Genomic DNA, 20,832 nt, shown 5'->3' with positions numbered 1-20,832 from the left:
CATATACAAATATACTGTGTCCATACATCTGCATGCACAAACACAAATGCAATTACATTAATGCTTTTGTCCGCTCTCGACAGGTAATACAGAAATGGTTGCCACATTCTATCAAAGGTCATAGAACGAAAGGAAGTAGTGTATCTAATCCTCTCAAGATGTAACAAATTGGTGACCTTTGCCAGCCAAGCCCCAAAAGTAGGCCCCTCTTCCTTTTTCCAAAGGGTTAGAATATTCCTCTTTGCAATGACCACACAGTACTGTATTGCCTTTTGTTGCAGAAGGGTTAAAGTTAAAGGGTGACGGGTCCTGCCCAGAGCGGCAATGTATGGGTCAGGTGCAATAACACAGTTATGCACTTCAGAAAGGCACTTGAAAATATCTGACCAGAATTTGTTTATTTTGGGGCAATACCAGAAAAGGTGGCCCAAGGTGCCCTCCGCTGATTTACATTTTGGGCAAATTGGAGAGACAGTAGAATAGAAAGAGTGTAGTTTAGTGCAGGAGAAGTGTAGTCTGTGGATTACTTTAAATTGAATAAATTGGTGTCTGGAATTTATAGAGCAGGTGTGAACAGCCTTAAGGCTAGCCTCCCAGTCTCCATCACCAATCGTCATACCAAGGTCATTCTCCCAGGCTTCCTTTAAATGCTGTGTGGAAACTGGATTATGTGATGCAAAGAGGGCAACAAATTGAGAGACAAGTTTCCTTGAAACAGGGGCCTGTTTCATAAAAGTATACAGTTCAATGGGGGGTGGGATTGATTCGAAGTTTGATATATTTGTGCGAACGTAATCTCTGATCTGAAGGTAAAGAAAGAAATGTGAAGCTGGGAGTGAGTATTTATCCTTCAGCTGCGCAAAGGTAGCAAAAGTGTTGTCGATGTAAAGGTTTGCAATAGCTGTGATGCCTTTATTTCCACAAAGAGCAAAAGTGCTGTCAGTTAGTGATGGGGGGAAGGCATGGTTGTAGCACACTGGACTGTAAACAGAGGTGTCCGGCAAATTAAATGAGTTCCTTATTTGGTGCCAAATTTTTAAAGAGCTGGTAACTATAAAGTTTTTGCCTGTAATAGATGTTGAGAATTTGGCTGGTGAGAAGAGGAGAGCAGAGAGAGAGCTTTTGGGGAGATCTTGCTCAACTGCCAGCCATGAAGGGGTGGAGGCAGAGACTTTGCCTGGGAGTGCATCTTGCCAATACATTAATGCTCTGGAGTTTGCCGCCCAGTAATAGTGCTGGAAGTTAGGTAGGCTAAGGCCTACCATAAGTTTGGGCTTGGTTATGTGACTTTTAGCTATGCAGTGTGCTTTAAATCCCCAGATAAAAGGAAAAACAACAGAATCTAGTCATTTAAAGAAGGCTTTTGGTATGAATATAGGTAAGTTTTGGGAGAGGTAGAGAAACCTGGGGAGAGCCACCATTTTAATTGCATTGACACGACCTAACATGGACAGGGTAGCAGTCTCCCGGCCTCAATGTTAGATTTCAATTTTTCTATCATATTCAAGTAATTCAGCTTATAAATCAATTTGGGATCTTTGGGGACAACAACTCCTAGGTATTTAATTTTTACTGTAGCTATACGAAAAGGTAGATTTTTGAGAAACATTGGGCTCAGGTCACCCTTGAGAGGCATGAACTCACTCTTTTCCCAATTTATCATGTAGCCAGAGAGTTCCCCGAATTTATTAATAACAACTAACAGAGGAGGTAGTGATTATCCGGGGTGGGAGAGGAACAAAACTATGTTGTCAGCATAGAGCGAGATGTGGTGATCGACCTTACCTAAAATTAGAGGGGAGATGGAGGGATGATTTCTTATGCTCATAGCAAGGGGCTCTATAGCCAATGCAAAAAGCAGCGGGCTCAAAGGGCAACCCTGGCCCGGCCAGTTGCAATGGAATGATTAAACATTCTTAACATGATGGGGGAGACTTTGTCCAAGTATGCTTTATAAAACTCTATGCCAAATCCATCTGGACCAGCGGCTTTCCCATTAGGAAAGGAGCGTATTGCCCCAGCAATTTCTTCTAAAGTAATATTTGAATTTAAATCTGTTTGTGCTGTGGGGCTTAATTTGGGTAAATGCTGAGGAAGTCAGAGATTTGCGAGATATCTGCAGTGGACTTGGAGGTGTAGAGCTCCTCATAAAACTTACCGAAACAATCATGAATTTCTTTCGGATCAGTGGAAATGGTTCCTGTTTCAGTTTTAATTTTGTGGATTGCCCTGTTAGCCTGTATGTTTCTGAGGTGTCGCGCCAAGAGTTTGTCAGGTTTATCAGCCAATTCGAAGTGTTTTTGTCTTACTGTTAATAGCGTCATGCTCACTTGTTTGGAAAGAATAGTGTTATATTTGAATATAAGTTTCAATATGTCATTCAGCGTAGAGGTCGAGACGGTTATTCTGTATTTGTTTTCGAGAGCTGAAACCTGGGCCACTATTTCTGACATCTCCCTCTCTCTATCTTTTTTCAATTTAGCTCGTAGGCTATGATATGTCCTTGTATAGCAGCCTTGAAAGCTTCCCAAAGAGTAGAATCAGTTACATCAGACGTGTCAATGTGGGACAAATAGTCTGTTATCAGGTTGGCTGTTTGTTGGTGAAATTGCTTGTCATCGAGTAATAATGGGTTGAATCGGCAATCAAATGTGGGCTTTGCTCTGCCAAGGTCTACTTTTAATTCAACAGGGCTGTGGTCGGAAATTAGAATGTTGTGGTATCTGGTTAAAATTATATCAGAGGTTAATTTAGCATCTATCAGAAAGTAGTCAATTCTTGTATATGATTTGTGCACGTGCGAGAAAAAAGAATAGTCTCTATCAGTTGGGTGCTGCAGCCTCCATATATCCACAAGATTCATGGAGTCAATTAAGTTATTTAGAAAAATGGTGGAATTAGAAGGGTTGGAGGGATGAGTGGAAAGTCTATCATTAAAATGGTCCAGTATAGCATTAAAATCTCCTCCTTCAATTAAATGGGTGGCTGATAAATCAGGAATAAGATTAAAAATGTTCCTAAAGAATCCAGGATCGTCAAAGTTAGGTGCATATATGTTTAAGAAAGTTACATGTCTTGACAAAATGTGGCCTGTTACAATAAGGTAACAACCGTTCGGGTCAGAAATGGTTGAGATATGTTCAAATGGGATGTTTCGGCGGATAAGTATAGCTACACCTCTGGCCTTATAGGAAAAAGTTGACTGATATATTTGTGAGATCCAGCTAAATTTCAATCTCCATTGCTCAGTATGTTTAATATGTTTTTCTTGCATAAAAATAACGTCCCCGGATAAAGATTTTAAATCGGAGAAAATCTTTCCTCTCTTTAAGCCGGTTCTTAGGCCTCTGACATTCCAGCTAAGTAAGGTTAATGGGCCAGGTGGCGAGGTGGGAGAATTACTTGCCGCCATAAAAAGACATTATTTGTACTAAGAAGTAGTGGCATATTGAAAGTGTTAATAATAATACTAAGATTGGTGCTGTTACACAATAAAAGAGCAGGGAAGGAAGAAAAAACAAACAAAAAAACATACACTCTTAATCCCTCCCATCCACTTCCCCAAACGAAGCGGAGCATAATTACCCTCATAAACATTGAGAGACAGCTGAACACTACAAGAATGTGCCTAATTACCATAACTTTGTAGGTTGATGAAGGAAACACAACGTACCTCAAAGGGGGGCTCACCAAACATGTTCATCCACCCTTATATGTCCGTAACGCTTACTTATATGAGCTAGTTGAGCAGTCCTAGACTACAACAAAAAAAAGGAGTCCTGAGATCCACGGGCAGATTTTGTGCGGCTCATCTGGAAATGGCAGTGAGCTGTTTCAGGTCTGCTGTGTGGTAGAGGCAGGTGTAACAAACCTGTCTATGAAGCTTTCGGCATCAGCCGGTTTCTGGAATATTTTCTGCTCAGTTCCAAAAGTGAAGATCAGTCGCGCGGGGGAAGAGGAGGCCGTGTTTAACTCCTGCATTTCTCAGCTTCTTTTTGACTCCATCAAAGGCCTGGCGTTGCTCAGATACTAGAGGTGGGAAGTCCATTGTAAGACAGCGGAGCATGCAGGCGGGCGAACTTGAGAATTTTCTCCTTTTCTGGATAGTGGTGGATTTTGGCGATCATGATGCGCCATCGCTCCGGGAGGGCTGTACGCCTATACGGTGAGCTCGATCCACTTTGAGTCCGTCGGGGAAGTTATTGGTCCCTAAAAGCTGCGGAAGCAGTTGTAGTTTTGTGTCCAGGGTGTTGAATCTGGTCGTCATGCCCTCCTCCAGTTTCTAAATAGCTGTTAGGATGCTGGCCAGTGTGGGCTGTGGGCTTGGTGCCTCGTCGGCGCTACCGCAGGCATCGTTAGCTAGCGCAGTTTGACTGTTAGCCTCATCATCTTCTTCAGCCGTCTTTCTCAGCAGCTGATTTTGGGTTTTGCAGGTTTCCCCTTAGCAAGGTGTCTACCAGAGTTGCTCATAATTGCACATTCGTAGTGTAAGTGTGGATTATAAATGTAATTTTAGCAAGGGTGTTTCAGAGCCTCCCGGCAGAATGTCTAATCCATGCGGTGCTCGCTAGCGCCCCCCAGTTGTTACAACTTGACCCAATGATGGAACTTTGGTAACATGATGAGAGCCATTATATGGGATGAAGGTTAGATAAAAAGGTCATATGACGACAACTTATAAAACTCCATCTGTCGTTAAATAGAAAATTCCTGTGGGTTTTTATACGTGTTTGTCCACTTTCCATTCAGGATAAAATCTACCTCTACAGACTTGTACTACTACAAACCTGAAACCATCACAGTGAACATCATGTCTGGTTTTCAGATGGTTTTGTCATAGCTATGTCCTGTTTTTGTTGCGTGGCAATGCAGTGGAGACTACCACACAATGGTATTCAGTGGTTCTCCAGATAATTAGTGTGACATGGTAAAAGCAGACATGAGGCACACTGATGGATTATATAACTGAAGCAAGGATAAAAGTCTATGCAAGTAGATCTTTTAACAGTTTAATGCAAGGCTAGATTACTAATAGCACAAAATAAACAACTGCTCAGGGGCCCAGACCTCCAGGGGCCACAGCAGCTCCAGGTTTACTGAATGACAATTCGATTTTTTAAATTTGATTATTTACAAATTTGCAAGTAAATGTGCATAACTAGTACAAAATACAAGTACAAAATCAGCTAAGGTAGGTTGTGCATCATGTAGATAGGTTGGCGTCTATTGATTCCTGATAATGGAAACCTTGTCGGGTATTATCCTGCATAAACCATGGTGACTTGTCAAAAAAAAAAAAACGAGAACATTAATTTATATTTCATGCATTTTGTGATCAAAATATACGTTTTTCACAAGCAACAACTCTGTTTCTCTGCCAACACCTGAGAGTTTGAATCATAGCTTGAACAGTCATTACGAACCACTTCTTATGCAATGGAGACGTTGTTCACTTCTCCAGTAACGTGAGATAAACTAGTCTGCTCAGCTCACTGACCCCTTTGTCTCACATTTTAGCCAGAAAGCTAACAGTTTGCTAGCAAGATTAAAGGTTAATTACAAGGCATATGGTTGACTAATCTGATTTACCAGATGTAGACTGCCTGTTCCCCCCTTCCGCTACCTGTGTGTACAAAATCCCCATTGCTTTGTGAAACAACAACAACAACAAGCTCTAACCTAGCAACATACACTCCTGTAACCTGTAAGTTACTCTAACACTCACCTCTTTGCTAACGGCACAAATGTAAACAAACCAAGAGCTGTCACCTTTTCTTTGACAGGGATTATGCCATTTTGAATGACAGAGCTCACCTCCTGATGTGTAAACCAAGTTTCCCCAAACACTATTTTGCAGGAGCACTACAGCTTCATCCTGGTTAAATGCTGCCCAAGATGACTTTGATTGGTTTAAAAACATGCAAACAAGCCTTTCACCTATACCAGGATGAGAATTGGTGCAGCCAGACCTTGCTCCAGCACTAGCACGGCACTGTTGAGTAAGGTCTGATGGTTGGCGAACAGTAAATATAATTTGACGGTATGTTTAACAGTAAAACTAGCTAGCTAGCCAGCAATGCCACTGTCCCAAATTAAATATCAAGGTTGTCACGAACAAATGACGGGCCGTGTGTACTGTCGGCCGCAGCCTGAAGTAGTGCTGAATAGTGAATGAGATGTGAGATGATCGCTTGTGTTCAGAGGGACAGAGTAGGCTACTTCCTGCAGCTTCTGTGTTAAAGGTGGTGCTCAGAGGAACTCAGTGTTGTAAAAATGATATTCAGGGTTAGGGTTAAAATTTCATTTAATTGATTTTTAACATTGAGGTGTCTGCAGTCAGCTGATCTCATTGCCACTCACTTTAAATACGGGCTTTAATGCATCAATTTAGAACAGTGAACGGACAGTTTCACTGTAACTACTGTAGTAGTGCCATAGGTGTCCATATTTAAAAAGTTAAGCTAGTCAGAAATGAGTATTCACCCAGACCATGGTATAATACCAACTATCGTGGCTCTGTCTTGGAATAAAATATAATAAATAGACTGAAGCTGTTGTACTGTTATGAAGTGAGGAGGAAAGACTGGAATGGTGGATGAGCGTGCAGCAGGTCCAACTAAAACACATGTCTTGTCACAGACTTGCAATTCATTCACCAGTTACATAATCATGATCCCTATCTCCAATCCTAGCCTAACCATAACCAAGTTTAGCTGCCTAACCCATGTCATACTTAACTATAGTTTATTGGCTATAAACAATTTCTCACTGCCCATAACCACGCGCCGATATTGTAGACAGGAAGAATGTTAAAGTATACATTCAGTAATATTGGTGTACTACTACATATCCAACAGCTGCAGGCTATTCTTGTGGCTCCAGTTGATGACAATCTAAAGCAAAAGAAACCATATGGTGCATCAAAGGAAATTCAGCTGTTAATGCAGCCTGGTGATTTGTCTTCAAAGCAGGAGAGATGTCATCTAGTAAATTACCTAATGCTATTTGGAGATTTTCTCCCTTGGGGTTTAAAAAGCCCATTGTCTGACTCTGACCCATATTGGACAGGGTAATCTGTACTTAAAAATGATTAAATGCTTGTGGTTGTTCAAGTGCATGGATGTTAATCCCAAAGCAGAATTCACTGATTTTCTGTCTATGATCTTGGGAGCCTGTCTAGATTTTGGATTATGAATCAATCTCCCTTCCCACTGTTAGAAACAACAGAGCTGACGAACCCTGAAGCCCTTCCACTGACCCAGTCAACAGTGCCAGTATCCTCAGCCTTATATACCGATCAGGCATAACATTATGAACACCTGCCTAATATTGTGACGGTTCCCCTTGTGCAGCCAAAACAGCTCTGACCTGTCAAGACATGGACTTAAGACCTCTGAGGGTGTCCTGTGGTGTCTGGCACCAGGGCGTTTTATAGTGGATCCTCTGGGTCCTGTATATTGGGGGGTGGGGCCTGCATGGATCAGACCTACTCCAGCACGTCTTACAGATGCTCGATCAGATTGGGATCTGGGGAATTTGGAGGCCCAGTCAACATCTTGGGCCCTTTATTGTGTTCCTCGAGCTGTTCCTTAGCAGTGGAACACAATAAAGGGCCCAAGATGTTGACTGGGCCCTTTATTGTCCTGCCGGGGGGCCACTGCCATCGGGTAGTGTTGTGATGAGGGGGTGTACACAACAGTGTTTGGATAGGTGGTGCGTGTCAAGTGGCATTCACATGAATGCCAGCACCCAGTCATTAAAGCATGGCCTGCAGAGAGCTCTTACTTTTAATTGTATGTAATTGTAGCTGAGGTGTAACTGATTAATCTATATTAAGCCACATATTTTGGTCCAGTTCAGCTTTAAGTTGGGGATGTTTTGTCATTTTTCCACAGCCTTTGAAATACATAATGACTGAAAATTCTAATCACATGATGTTTTAAGGCCCTCATGCTTTTTGAATGCATTTCATTTATCCACCAAGTTGAAGCCTTGTTTTTCCCGTCTGCTTCTTCTTCTTGTGGGTAATGTGTTATACTTTGTCAAACGAGGTGAGGACCCAAATGCAGACAACAAACGGGAGGCAAGATTGGGGGAAACAAAAGGCGAGCTTTAATTAAATTAAGCTGAATGATACAAAAATTAGGAATACAGATAAACCAAAATGAGTACTGGGGACAAAAAGCAAAGTAGCAACAAAAAGGTTGAAACAAAGTGCAACAGAAGCAAAGTACAAATCAAAAGAGAAACAAGAAACCAAAACCAGAAACATACCATACTGGAGACATGAGGAGACACTGGAGGAAACACTGGAGAAGAAAGCAGGGTGGCAACATGGGGGAAGGCAGACGGACACGGAGGATGACGGACCAAGACGGAACGAGTTGACAAAGACATGAGGGAGAACAAAGACTATATACACAGACATGCTAATGAGGGGATCAGGAACAGGTGGAGTAAGGAGGGAAAAGGACAGGTGAGGGAACGAAAGGAAAAACACACTGGAGGAACTGAAAAGCAAGAAGTGACACATGAGGGCAAAATATCTAAATAAAACAGAAAACACAAGAACAACAAGACACTGAAATCATGACATAATGTCTATTTTAATCAGTACTTCCCGATTGTTTTCATATATTTCTTCCTTGAAAGCTTGTAGGTTGCCCTCCATATTTAATTATTATTAATATTAGTGTTTTAGTTGAACAGATGGATCAATATTTGGGGAAATGTGTTGCTTTCTCTTTAACAGTGGGATGTTCAGATGGATATCAAGCTCATACACAGTACTTGAGTCCAGTTAACCTAGCTTTGCATGAAGACTGGAAGTAGGAGGTAACAGTTAGTCTGGCTCTGTGGATTGCAATGTCTATCTGTTTGCCAATTGGTTGGTCCACCACTTTGGTCCAAACTGAAATCTCTCTAAAATTACTGGATGGATTTCCATGAAATGATGTTCAGACTATCAAGTCGACTTTTCCTCTACTACCACTATGTGGCTAAAGTTTGATGTTTTGAGTGAAATGTGTCAACAACTCTTAGATTAATTGCTATGATATTAGTACAGATATGTATGTCCATCAGGCTCAGTTGTGATTAAGTGATTCTGATTATTGTAAATAGATTTGCACTTCTGTAGCACCTTTCTGGTATAACGACTACTCAAAGTGCTTGCCACTTGCCACATTTACACATTCACACAAAAATTCATACATTGATGATAAAGGTTACCAGGACCACCTGCTCTACCTCCTGAGCCACAGTGCTCCAAAGTAGTTGGCACCTTGAACGTGACAGGAAGTTGAGCTCACTGAGGCACAACTGACACTTGAGCTGTTTTAAGTTTGGGCCAACTGACTTCAGCATGGCTAGGACTTCCTCCAGGTCTGTCTACAACAATTTTCATAAGCTTCTGAAAGGTTACTAATGCATTACTAAGGCCAAAGGGGAGGGTTCTGAACTAGAAGAGGCCACAGTGTGATGAAAACAGTTTTTGACTTGGATGCCTCAGCAACAGCTACCTGCAATTAACCTCAAGCAAAGTCAACCTGGACACGATTAGGCTGAGCAAGGGGAATTTTGTTGCCTACTTTGTCATCTTGATGCCAGCATTACAAAATATAGTTGTGCAGATAACTATTTAGACCTTGCCTGCAAACTCACTCCACTTTCAATTCAAGGTCTGTAGTAGCGCATCTACTTGTATCCTGACTTGGAGGAGACAAAAACTCAGTGTCCTTATAATCACATGTTAAGTAAGGTTGAGTGGTTTTCAAAAGGTCAAATATCAGTTAAGTTGTATGACTCAAATCAACGACCTACAATTTACAACCTTGGTTTACATGACCACTACGGTACACAAAATTATAATGTGAAATGGAATACAAATTAAAACAGTATTCTCATTTAAATCTATCTCATTAAAAAAAAAAGTCAGAAACAATGTGAGATTGCATAAATGTCAAAATAATAATTCTATTATTAATCTTGAAAATATCATGCGGCATGGAGAGAGCCACAAAACGAAAGTAATCACTAACAAGTTACACTGCTCACAGTTACAGTCCAACTGTTATGAATTGGCTTAGTTTGGGTGTAGTCCTTGTTGCTTTTTCCTCAATTTGTTATTCATTTTCTCAGTTCAAGTACTTTACGCAATATCTGTCTGATGGTGTTCACAGTCTGACAACTGAACAGATCCTTCACTCATCAAATAAAAGATAAATGTCCCACTTCAACCCACAAAGCAACGTGACAGGACCAAACAACAGAAATGTGGTAGCAGGTCGTGTCCTCAGCATCTTATATGAGGAGAAAAATACTGCCTCATAATTAATGTTGCCTCTGGACCATCATTTCTATTTATGAAAGGGCGACAAAGTGTTTCAGAGGAGGCTGTTGTGGCTGATTGGACTAAGTTAGGACTGTTACCCAACAGACAGGGGTTTAAATCCTGTTTGGAACATATTGGTTTAGGCAAAAGAAAATTACTTGGTTAGGTTTAGGATAACATGGTCCAGGTTCAAATAAATTGTACCCTTTCAAAATGTTGACAACCGTAGAGCTATATTAATTATAATGTTCCAGGAACAACACCAACAGAGCCATATCACTGTTCATTTGGTTGTTAAAATCACCATTATAGCCCTTGTTATCATTGTTTTGAGTTTACGGTTAATCATTTTGTATGGAGCCATTAGTTGAGATGTTTAAGAGAATTATATCCTCAGATTGTTTAGAATTAAACCAGTTTACTACAAGACATGCCCTTTGTGTGTGACACAAATTATTTGCAACATTAATCCTTTCTAGACTGGGCTTCATTTCCCCAAATCATCTTCAGGCTAAAATGATCTATGGTGTTGCAACGGTTGTCTCAGCTTTAAGATGCTTTTAAGAAATGGGGCTTTGGTCTGCAACCACAGTCTGTGTTAGGGTATTTTTTGTCTTGATTGCAAATTATATTTTGAGCATTTTTCATGTGATCAATCAGACGATGATCAGCTGTGATAGAAGGAAGTGGCAGGACTGTAAGAAATGTTTGTAGGTCGGGGAGAATAAAAAATTAAAGGTTGTGTCTGCACTAACACTGTCGCAACTATGTGTAGTCACTGCCTGTTAAAATAATTCTAAAGGACAATGGATGGCTCACCTTTGCAGCTATGTGTAACTACAATATATTGGTTTGCTGCTGAATGACTGAACTGAAACATGATTATATAGACAGTTGGAAATGCTGAGAGTTACAGAGGAGTGCTGAAGAGATGTCCTGAAGATCTGACACTCTAGCAGCCTAGCCTTCTATACTGAGAGACACTCACAAAGAGGAGAGGAACTTGGCTGGATAAGCCAGCTTTATCTCCTCCAGCGAGGACAACACCAAACACAGAATTCCAAACACTTGTGTGCACAGGCCTCTATAATGGCTAAGCTGTCGAACTGCCCTTTCTATGTTTGTCACATTAAAGTAGGGCAGAGCAGCAACAGTCCACAGCCAAACCGAAGCTGAACAGGGACAGTGATATCACTCCGCTATATCTCATTTCACTAACCTTAATCTCATTCCAAAATATGCTTTCCCTCAGTTAAATGATTGGTTTTGTTGTTTACAGAGGACACTATGAATCAGTTATCATGTGCAAGTGCTGTTTTTTTTAATCATTTCAGTGTTTTTCTGATACATGTTAATCTCTCTGCCACATTGTTTGTGTCTGTGTGGAGAAACCAGAGCTTGGTGAATGGCTGGCTCTTTGGATGAAAAGCTGGAGGGAGGATTAAGAGGCAAAACATGGGAAAAATAATCTGTTGGCAGGCTGACGTCATGCAGTGCAGGCCAGTGTTGTAGAGGTGAGGCTAACAGTGATGACAGAGGGCATCAGAGTGCCTTCTAGCACCGCCAGGCTGCTGCTATGCAAGGTGCCTTTGGTCCCAGTCCATGTGTCAGAGGGCAGCTGCTCAGCTCCTGGACATTAGGTCACCACACAAACATACACAGCACTGAGACTACATCAGGTTGGGGCTTTGTTTCTGTTCTTTACAAATGACAGCACATGTGAAAAAATACATTTTACACTTCAAGTATAATATTTCACAGGTGAAATGTTCAAAAAGTTCACATGGATTTAGGCATTTCTGCCATGAGGGATTCAAACTTTGCACAAGAGTTGCACACAGCTCAGAACAATAACGGCACGCCAAGCTTACTTAACCTGAACCAGAGAAAATTACAGCTGGCTGCAACATGTTATCGGCTAAACCTCTGTCCAAATGGACTGACATGCCTTATGCCAACACAGCCAAACATCAAGCAAGTGCAACAACACAAGAGAACTTAGCGTACCAGCTAATATTACTGACTATTCAACAGCAACAAGTCAAGCTGGGCTTCTGTCTGCAGTCTTTTATTTACTGAAGCTTTTGCCAATGACAAAAAAAAACAATCTTAAGGCCTTTACACACTGGGGACATTACAAATAAGCGATTTGAATATGCAAAATACTTGCCTGCAAATATGTTGCTTCAAAAGTATTCACACAGTCAGCAACATGATTTTGGAACATGGGTATATTGCCACATTAAAATGAAACAGACAAAGCAGGGCAGGGACTGGTAGAAAAACAGTGCAGGCTTGCAGAGCTCCGAGAGGGCTCCGGGGATCCTTGGGGTCACACTGCAGCGCTGACAGGTAGAGAGAGGTCACATTCACCAGTCATCTCGTCTGACTGTCCCGAGGCTCCAGTCTGGTCTGTAATTATGTATTAATATGTAAAAACACCGAAGTTACAAACAAACTAAACAGTTGAGGCAGATAGATCAGCATCCATGTTTAGTAAAATTACTGTTTTTGGTGGATTTGTAGACAGCACCAATGGATTGTATCAGCTTCAGTTCCCTGTCAGTAAATCCTATAATACACAACGGTCTGTCTGTGCAGCGAGTAATCAAAGTTACTCATCCCAAGTCACGTTTGTCATATTCTCTTTATAATTTTGTGTCCTTTGACATATAAAACATTGAACCTGTCCACCATTCTCATGAGTTGTGACAAGACGTCCATTTCCTTCAACATGATTGGTTGATGCCTTCATTCGTGGAGCGAAAGCTCACGAAAATGTACCTTGTTCCCAAAAAAATCATGTTGCTTTTTCATTGTGTAATTTTTGCTTTCTGTGTGCAAGTACTCATCACATAAACCTCAGTTTGAAAAAAACAGTGACATGCAAATTATTTGCACACACAAAAAGAAAACCCTTCAAGTGTGTAGCAAGTCCTTTAGATTTACTCTTATAGCTTCAGCCATCAGTGTCCTCTTTGGTCTCTTCACCTCCTCCACCTCTGTTGCTTTCATGAAACTTTGTAAATCACAGAGTTGAGGCAGAGCAATTGGGGGACATCAAAGGGAAAACACAGAAACTTTTTCTCCATAAAATGTGATCCAGTTTCAGCAAATTCACTGATAGTTGATGCTGTGTACGATGTACTGCTTTAAGCTTTATGCAGTGATTCTACCCACTCAGCAAAGTTACATAGCGCAGGAACAAGCCAGAGGGGATCAGAGTGGCTGAGAAAGGGACACCATTCACCCTATTAAAAGAGCCTGTGACATTAAAATGATTTTGAAGCTGTTATTTGAAGGTAAAATAGTAACACAATGTTGCTTTAACTGATGACTCATACCTTCTTTTTATGAATCAAATGGTACGTGCGTGTGTGTGTATGTGTGTGTGTGTGTGTGTGTGTGTGTGTGTGTGTGTGGTTTTGCATTTCACTGTTATACAAAACACATGCACATATGCATATTTTTTTGTTAAGAGTGTCATACAATCATGCAGCTAAAAGCCTGCAATTTGCATTAACCCATTGAACCCCACTGGTCACAGCACAGCAACATATAGATCTCAATGTGGTGTAAATACCGTTGCTCCTGGGGATTAGTGTATGTAAGCAGTGAGCTGTGTGAGCTGTCTGTGTGTTCATTAAACCAGCAGGAGTCAGCTTTTAGTTTTTGGTACACTTGCAGCACAGCTGGCCTTAATGGATGGAATGATTAACATGCTTTGCTGTTTTAGCAGCACCAACTGATGCTGAGCTGCTAATCAAACAGAGATTCAGAATACCATAACGAAATGCAGCAGGAGCCACAGCAGCTAAATATTCCTGCTAAATTTAATCCCATGCTGTCCGAGGGATAGAGTGAATATTTAATATTCAAGTGTCAGGAAGAAATCTGAAGCACTGTACCAAATACTGCTGTTGTGAACACAATGAACTACATTTTTGATTCTTGAAAGTTTAGATCATTTCATCATGGCACTGACTACATATGATAAATGATAACATCATCCAACACTATTTGAAGGTTAACCTGTAAAATCCCTTTTTGTGTAAAAGCCTTACTAGATTCATGGTTATCAAAGTCATCTCATTCCACACTGTCTGACAGAATCATATTAACAAGAATTTAAAATAATAAAAAACAGGTAGCAGATATTACCAGTCAAGAATATTTGTCTGTCTCATAGAAGTCTTTGAGCAGGCAGTGCGGTTCTGTTTCCCAATGCAACCTGCTTCGTAAGCTTCTGGGTTTTTCCAACTCATGATAGGGCGCTATTAATAATTCCTTTCATCGCTGTGCTCTGTACCTTTCACATTTGTCTTTGCTTCTGACGGTCCTCACTTTCATCTGTATTATGCTTTACCCTTGCTTTAAGGAATGTCTGTGTGTGACATATTTAGCATGAATGTAAATCACCACTGGTTTGGTCCAAATAAATCCTCAGTTCACAGAGTAAGATGTGCAAATACTCCAGCTCTACACGCCGTTTTCACCTGCTGCTGACTCTCTCTATCTCCTCTCTAGCTTCATGCCTCTCCTGTCCCCGCCTGCTGTGTCTTCTTGTCCACAGAGCCACTGTCAGTCAGCTCAGTAATTTATACAGTCTTCAACCTGACGTGTCCGTCTTAAAAGCTGTGTTCACTTTCAGGCTGCTAAACCCAGTGGAGCTGAGCACTGTCGCCCCCTGTGATCTAAAGTCTTGGTGCAGTGTTACAACCTGGCTCAGCAAAAACAACAATAAGAGAGACCACACAAATGCAAACATTTTAAATTATATTTAATTAAAGCAAATTGAACCAAATTAGACCAGATCTAAATGAATGCACACACCACCAAACTGAGGTGGAGCCACCGGTTTCTGAAGAGCCAGAATGATTCTCAAAGTGGGTGGTACCGGCCACCTCCATCTTGGCAGTGCCTGCTCCACCTAACTTCCAGCTAATCAGAAATGGGCAAAGAGGTGGAGTGTGGGTGGAGCTGTAGCGAGGCTCGTTACTTAAATAAGGCCACCTAACTGGAAGCTACCAAGCTAGCTAATGCTAACAAGCTATCTGTGCTTACACATAAAGAGAAGCAAATTCTGCCTCACTCACTCGCTTGAGTTTGTCCATGGGCTTATTTACCACAACCAGCCAGAATACCTTGTACATTAGCCCCAAAGTAGCAAGCAACAATTGCCACCGAGGGTGTGTGGGTCACTAAAGTTTTAATGTAAAGGGAATTTTTTTTTCCTGTTCTCTCATTTTCTTTCTTTACCTCCCTCCCTCGCACTCCCCCTCCCGCTTTCTCACTCTTTCAACGAGGCAAAGTAAAATCACATCATTTTTATTGATAATTATCAAAGGCAAACAGGCAGCAGCTCAGAAACGCAGCCACCACGCACTACACACGCAACCAGTGTCATCTATGGGTTACAGTACACTACAGTGGATTTCGGCATATCCGTGGCTCATTACAACAGGCGAGGGTGTAGATAAATCCATTTTTAATCACAAAAGTTTAAAAAGCAAACTTTGTACTCTCCTTGACTCTGTTTTCCTCCAGAATCTCTAGGCTCTGGCTGTCTCCTCCAGCAGCTGTCTGCTGGTTTACGCTAACAGAGCCGCTTGTCAATCCAAAACACCAGCCTCTGTCCCTTCACTCCGGTTTGTTAGTCCAATTAACCACAGAGAAAGACATATTATGTGTCGGATATCTGACTTAAAGTCCTTGAAAAGTTCAGTGACTTGAATAAGCTGAAGTGAAGCCCAGCAGACAGCTCATGGTTAGCTGTCAGTCAAAGCAGCCACACCCTAATTATGCATAACTTTCAGCCTAAATATAATCAAAATGAGTGAGTTGTATAAAAATCCATCCCCCGTACATTTGTCATGAGCAGGGAGATTAGGTATAGAGGCCAAAACCTTTTTTTGTACCAGGCTGTAAATATGTTTATTTCTGAGTTGGGCATTTTAAAACTGGCCTGAGTGAATGGAGTGTAGGATGCAGACTCGCCAAACAGGGTTCAAGTATCAAAAAAAGAGTGGTTTATTTTTACAAAAGAGTGCCACCAAAATGCACAGTGAACCAAACAAAAGATATTTACAAAAAGTATCAAAGAAATAACGGTTAACTCAGCTTAACTGAAAAAAACTAAACTCAACATTAAAGTGAGGCACACCTGGTGTCCTCTCACTCTGACACCACACACTCAACTGACTTCCCCTGCATGCTGGGCGCCAAAGACAGGGATCCACCTGGACTCACCCAAGCAGCAGGGAAGCCTCCTATTTCTCCTGTGAACAGGTAAGCATCCATATTATTAATCTTCACTTCATTCCCACTGGGCAGTCACTTAATCTTCTCTCTCTCACAGACACACACACACACACACACACACACACACACACACACACACACAAACACACATCTGTGCTCCAATACATCACGTAATTAAAAACCATACACATTTCATACTCCCACACAATCTTCATCCCCCTATAGATGGTACTGCCCGATGACCTCACTGATGATGTCATCCAGGTTATAAAAGCAGGAAGTAATGAACCTTTCCTCCTATTGAGACTGGACCACATGGTGAGTATGAAACAAAAGCAATAAAACAATGTATCTGTAAAAGTGATTTAGGCCCCGTTTATACGTACCCGGTTATTTTTAAAAACGGAGACATTAACCATCGTTTGCACCCTCCGTTTACACGCAAACGGAGAAAATGCCCCTGAAAACGATGCTTTTTAAAAACTCCGGCCAGGGTGGAGATTTTGGAAAACTCCATTTTCACGTTTGCATGTAAACGGAGAAAAACTGAGATTTGGGGAACTGACGCCAGATTGTGCGCCGGAAAGTGCCCCTGGGTTATGCGACATTGTTTACAATCAACAGTCAGTGTTTACAATCTGTGATCATGGATGCATGCAGAATAGCAGTCATATTTATGCTGGTGCAATCTCTTTGTGTTTGTTTGCATTTACAATTACAAGTGCTGTACTATGTGGAGGAGCGGAGACGACTTAGTGCTCAAAAGTTAGCATTGTTGCAGCAACTTCTCCCTCCGACACGGAGACTGCGTCCGCGTCGCCACCGCCGGCCTCGCCGGTTTTGGGTCCGACCTGGGCGCACTGCTGTCTGGTGGGATAACTTCGAAAATGGAGTGGTTCTCCCGGAGGAGTGGCGTGAAAATTTCCGCATGCTGTCACTCTCCAAATTGCTGCGCCCTTACATCCAGGCTGAGAACACCATCATGCGGTCCTGTGTCAGTGGCACAAAAAGAGTTGCCTGCACCCTGTATTATCTGTCCGACGAGGGCAGACTGCACAAAACAGCCAACGCATTCGGTCTCTGTCGATCGACAGTTTCAATAATAGTAAGACAAGTGTGTGAGGCAATAGCTGTCCACCTCGGTCCCATGTACATAAAACTCCCCACATCAGAAGACTCTGTCACGCAATTAGTGCAGAAATTTGAAGCAGTGCACGGTCTCCCGCAATGCTTAGGTGCTGTGGATGGCACACATGTGGAGATAAAGCAGCCATCTGTTAATTCCACAGATTATGTTAACAGGAAAGGGAGGTTCAGTTTGAATGTCCAGGCTACCTGTGATTATAAATATTATTTTATTGATGTGGTGGTTAAATGGCCTGGGAGCGTTCACGACGCACGCATTTTTGCCAATTCCACACTCAACAGCCACCTGAGAGATGGAAAAATCCCACCATGTCCCAAGCAGATAGTTGAGAATGAAGATGCCATACCCGTGTACTTGCTTGGAGATCCTGCATACCCCCTGCTGCCATACGTAATGAAAGAATATGTGAATGGGGGGAACAATGCTCAGGAGCAGTACTTCGGGCTGTGTTTGTGCCGTGCACGGATGGTTATCGAATGCGCATTTCATGCTTCGTCCTGCATAATTACTGTGAGGCTGCTATGGATACTGTGGATGACATCAGGGTTAACGAAGCCATCCAGTATGACCGGGACAACCAACCTGACCATCCACCATCTGTCAGAGAGGGAATGTCAGCTGAAGGGAAGAGAGTCAGGAGAGTCCTGACACAGTTTCTTGACCCATAAGCTGACCCTGTGTGTGTGTGTGTGTGTTTGTGTTTCTTGACCCATAAAGGGACCCTGTGTGTGTATGCAGGTTATAAGCACCTCGTTTCTCCATACACTTCCTCCTCTGTTCTAAAAATAGACCCCACAAAATTTGAGTTGATAAGATTGCTAAAAGATAATTACTGGTCTCAACCATCCTGCAGGATAAACATGCAGAAGTTCAATAGATTTACAGAGCCAGATTTTTCTGTTTTGAATTAAAATATATTATTGTCCACCTACAGTTGAAAATGCTGAGGAGGGATTGCTTCTGTGTTAAACTGGTTTAACAAATATGTACAAGTAGCCTACTCTGTTTAAATGTATACATTTTTGTACAGGCTAATGTTTGTATTTCAGCATTCTTGTTTACATTTTTGTTTTTTAGTATTTGACCCTTTATGTGATACTCAACACTTCAGTTGGCCAGGTTTACAGTAACAAATGGTCAGTGGTTTTGTAGTTGCCACAGCATACTTTACCATACGAGTGTTACACAATTACACACACAAGTGTGAATGCTTTTCAACCAGTTTACTTCAGATCAGACAAAATCATTTTTTGTTATCATGGCATTAAAGTAAACACTACAAATAAAATGCCTCTGTACTGCATAAATCTTTATTACAAAACAAATGAAACAGCATTCAAGTACCATTTCCAGGAGGCTTCATTATAATAAACAAATTGTAAGGCAGTTCTAAGGCATACAAACATTGTTCAAATTAACTCATTTCAAAATGCTTGCCATACAACTGACCTCAATAGTACAGTATGAAAAAGAAAATGCCACTGTAAACTTAACAACAAAAAAGTGCAATTTCTGTTAACTCTTATTGCAGCTGCCAAGACATCAGACAAACCTTTATAATTTCACAGTGCATTTTGTGTAAACTGTTATTGTAATTGCTGAAACATTAGACAAGCTGTTATACTTGCCTTTTTTACATTAAAAAAGTAGCTGTAGCCTGCAGAAACAACCACAAGGACAAAGTCAAATTTTGACTAATCTTCCTTGAAAAGTGCTTGGGTGTACGAGAACTGCCTTGCGCCCTCAACAGGTGTGAAGGACAAATCTGCAGTGTTAATGGTAAGTGGCATTACATTGTGTGTGTGTGTTCTATTGCCTGATAAGTTTTGTGGGAATACCTGATGTATTGGATTTGGCAGATATGAGTGTTGTGATGGCATAGGGCGTTGCTGGGCTGGTGTTGTGAGGTAGTGTGGCGGTGGCGCCTGTGCTGGTTGTGGTGGATGGAGTGTTTCCCGCAGGAGGGAAAATCCATCAACAATTGAGGTTGTAAGCCTATCCAGTGTCTTGGTAACTTTAGAGAAGTTGTCGGCGGCTCTGTTCTCTGAAGCCTCAATGACGTTAAGGAGTTGTCTTTTGATACGCTGGTCTTCTTCAATAGCATTTTGCAGCTGAGCCTCTGATGAAAGCCGTTTCTTCAGACGATCCTGGCAGTGTCCTCTGAGTTTCACCTTTACAAGGTAGATCAGAACAAAATTAATTACAACAGCATAATTTGCAGAAAAAACTGTGTTACAAACATCAGTCTTCTATTCTATTCTATTCCAGTGTTCACTTTGATTACATGTACTGATTGGAGAATGGCTTTTTAAATGGAACTAGGGAACTTGTTTTTCATTTAGTGGATAAGATTAGTGTACTTGCACAAATGTAGTTGGCTCTGGTAAAAAAAAAAACAGTGTCAGGCATTGCCACAAGAGTAGTACAACCTCAGTAATGGAAGTATAGACTGTAGAATTCCTAGTAAGCTCTCTCTCTCTCTCTCGCTCACACACACACACACACACACACACACAATGTCGAGCAGGCCACATTTACACGAACGTATCACACCACATCACATACGCTACTAACGAATTAACAATTATATACATACGTTCAGAAGATCTCTCCTCTCCTGTGGTGACACACCTTCATCAGGATCTCCTTCGGACAAGACACTGCTGGCATCACTGACAGACGACGGGGTTTGACTCGAGGTCCCGAGCGAGGCTTGGGACGGGGGCTCCAGGTCGTTGGTCTCGACACCACTGGACAACGTGGTGGTGGCCGGCGAACCACCCCACACTTGCTCGCAGATTTCATAATACAGCAGGACTACCCTGCCATGCCCCGACTTGCGGCCTGTGTCGACAGCCCCTCTATACTTGCCCCGTACTGCCTTCAGCTTTGTCGTCACTATTGCGCGGGTAATGTCCTCCTTTTGGTGGGGGAACTCAGGAGACACGACCGGATACTGATCCAAAAGGAGGGCCAGTATGTCGGCATATTTGCTCTGGCACGTCTCCCAGTCCACGTTGTCCTGTAATTTTGATGTTTTGTAATCCAGTGTAACATGTAAGAGAAGTTCAACCTCCTGGTCCATCCACAC

At 41.8% G+C, this 20,832-nt stretch overlaps 1 protein-coding gene across 2 annotated transcripts in view; it reads left to right on the top strand.

Moving 5' to 3' along the window:
- Positions 1–20,832, top strand: part of igsf21b (immunoglobin superfamily, member 21b) — a gene marked incomplete at its 3' end in the record, with an annotated part of 52,560 nt that overhangs the window by 819 nt on the left and 30,909 nt on the right. The gene's annotated exons all lie outside the window — the stretch shown is intronic.

Source organism: Pagrus pagrus (assembly GCF_965226575.1).
Source record: "Pagrus pagrus genome assembly, chromosome: 11".
In the NCBI taxonomy this organism is placed as follows: Eukaryota; Metazoa; Chordata; class Actinopteri; order Spariformes; family Sparidae; genus Pagrus; species Pagrus pagrus.
This window is presented reverse-complemented; position numbering and strand designations above follow the sequence as displayed.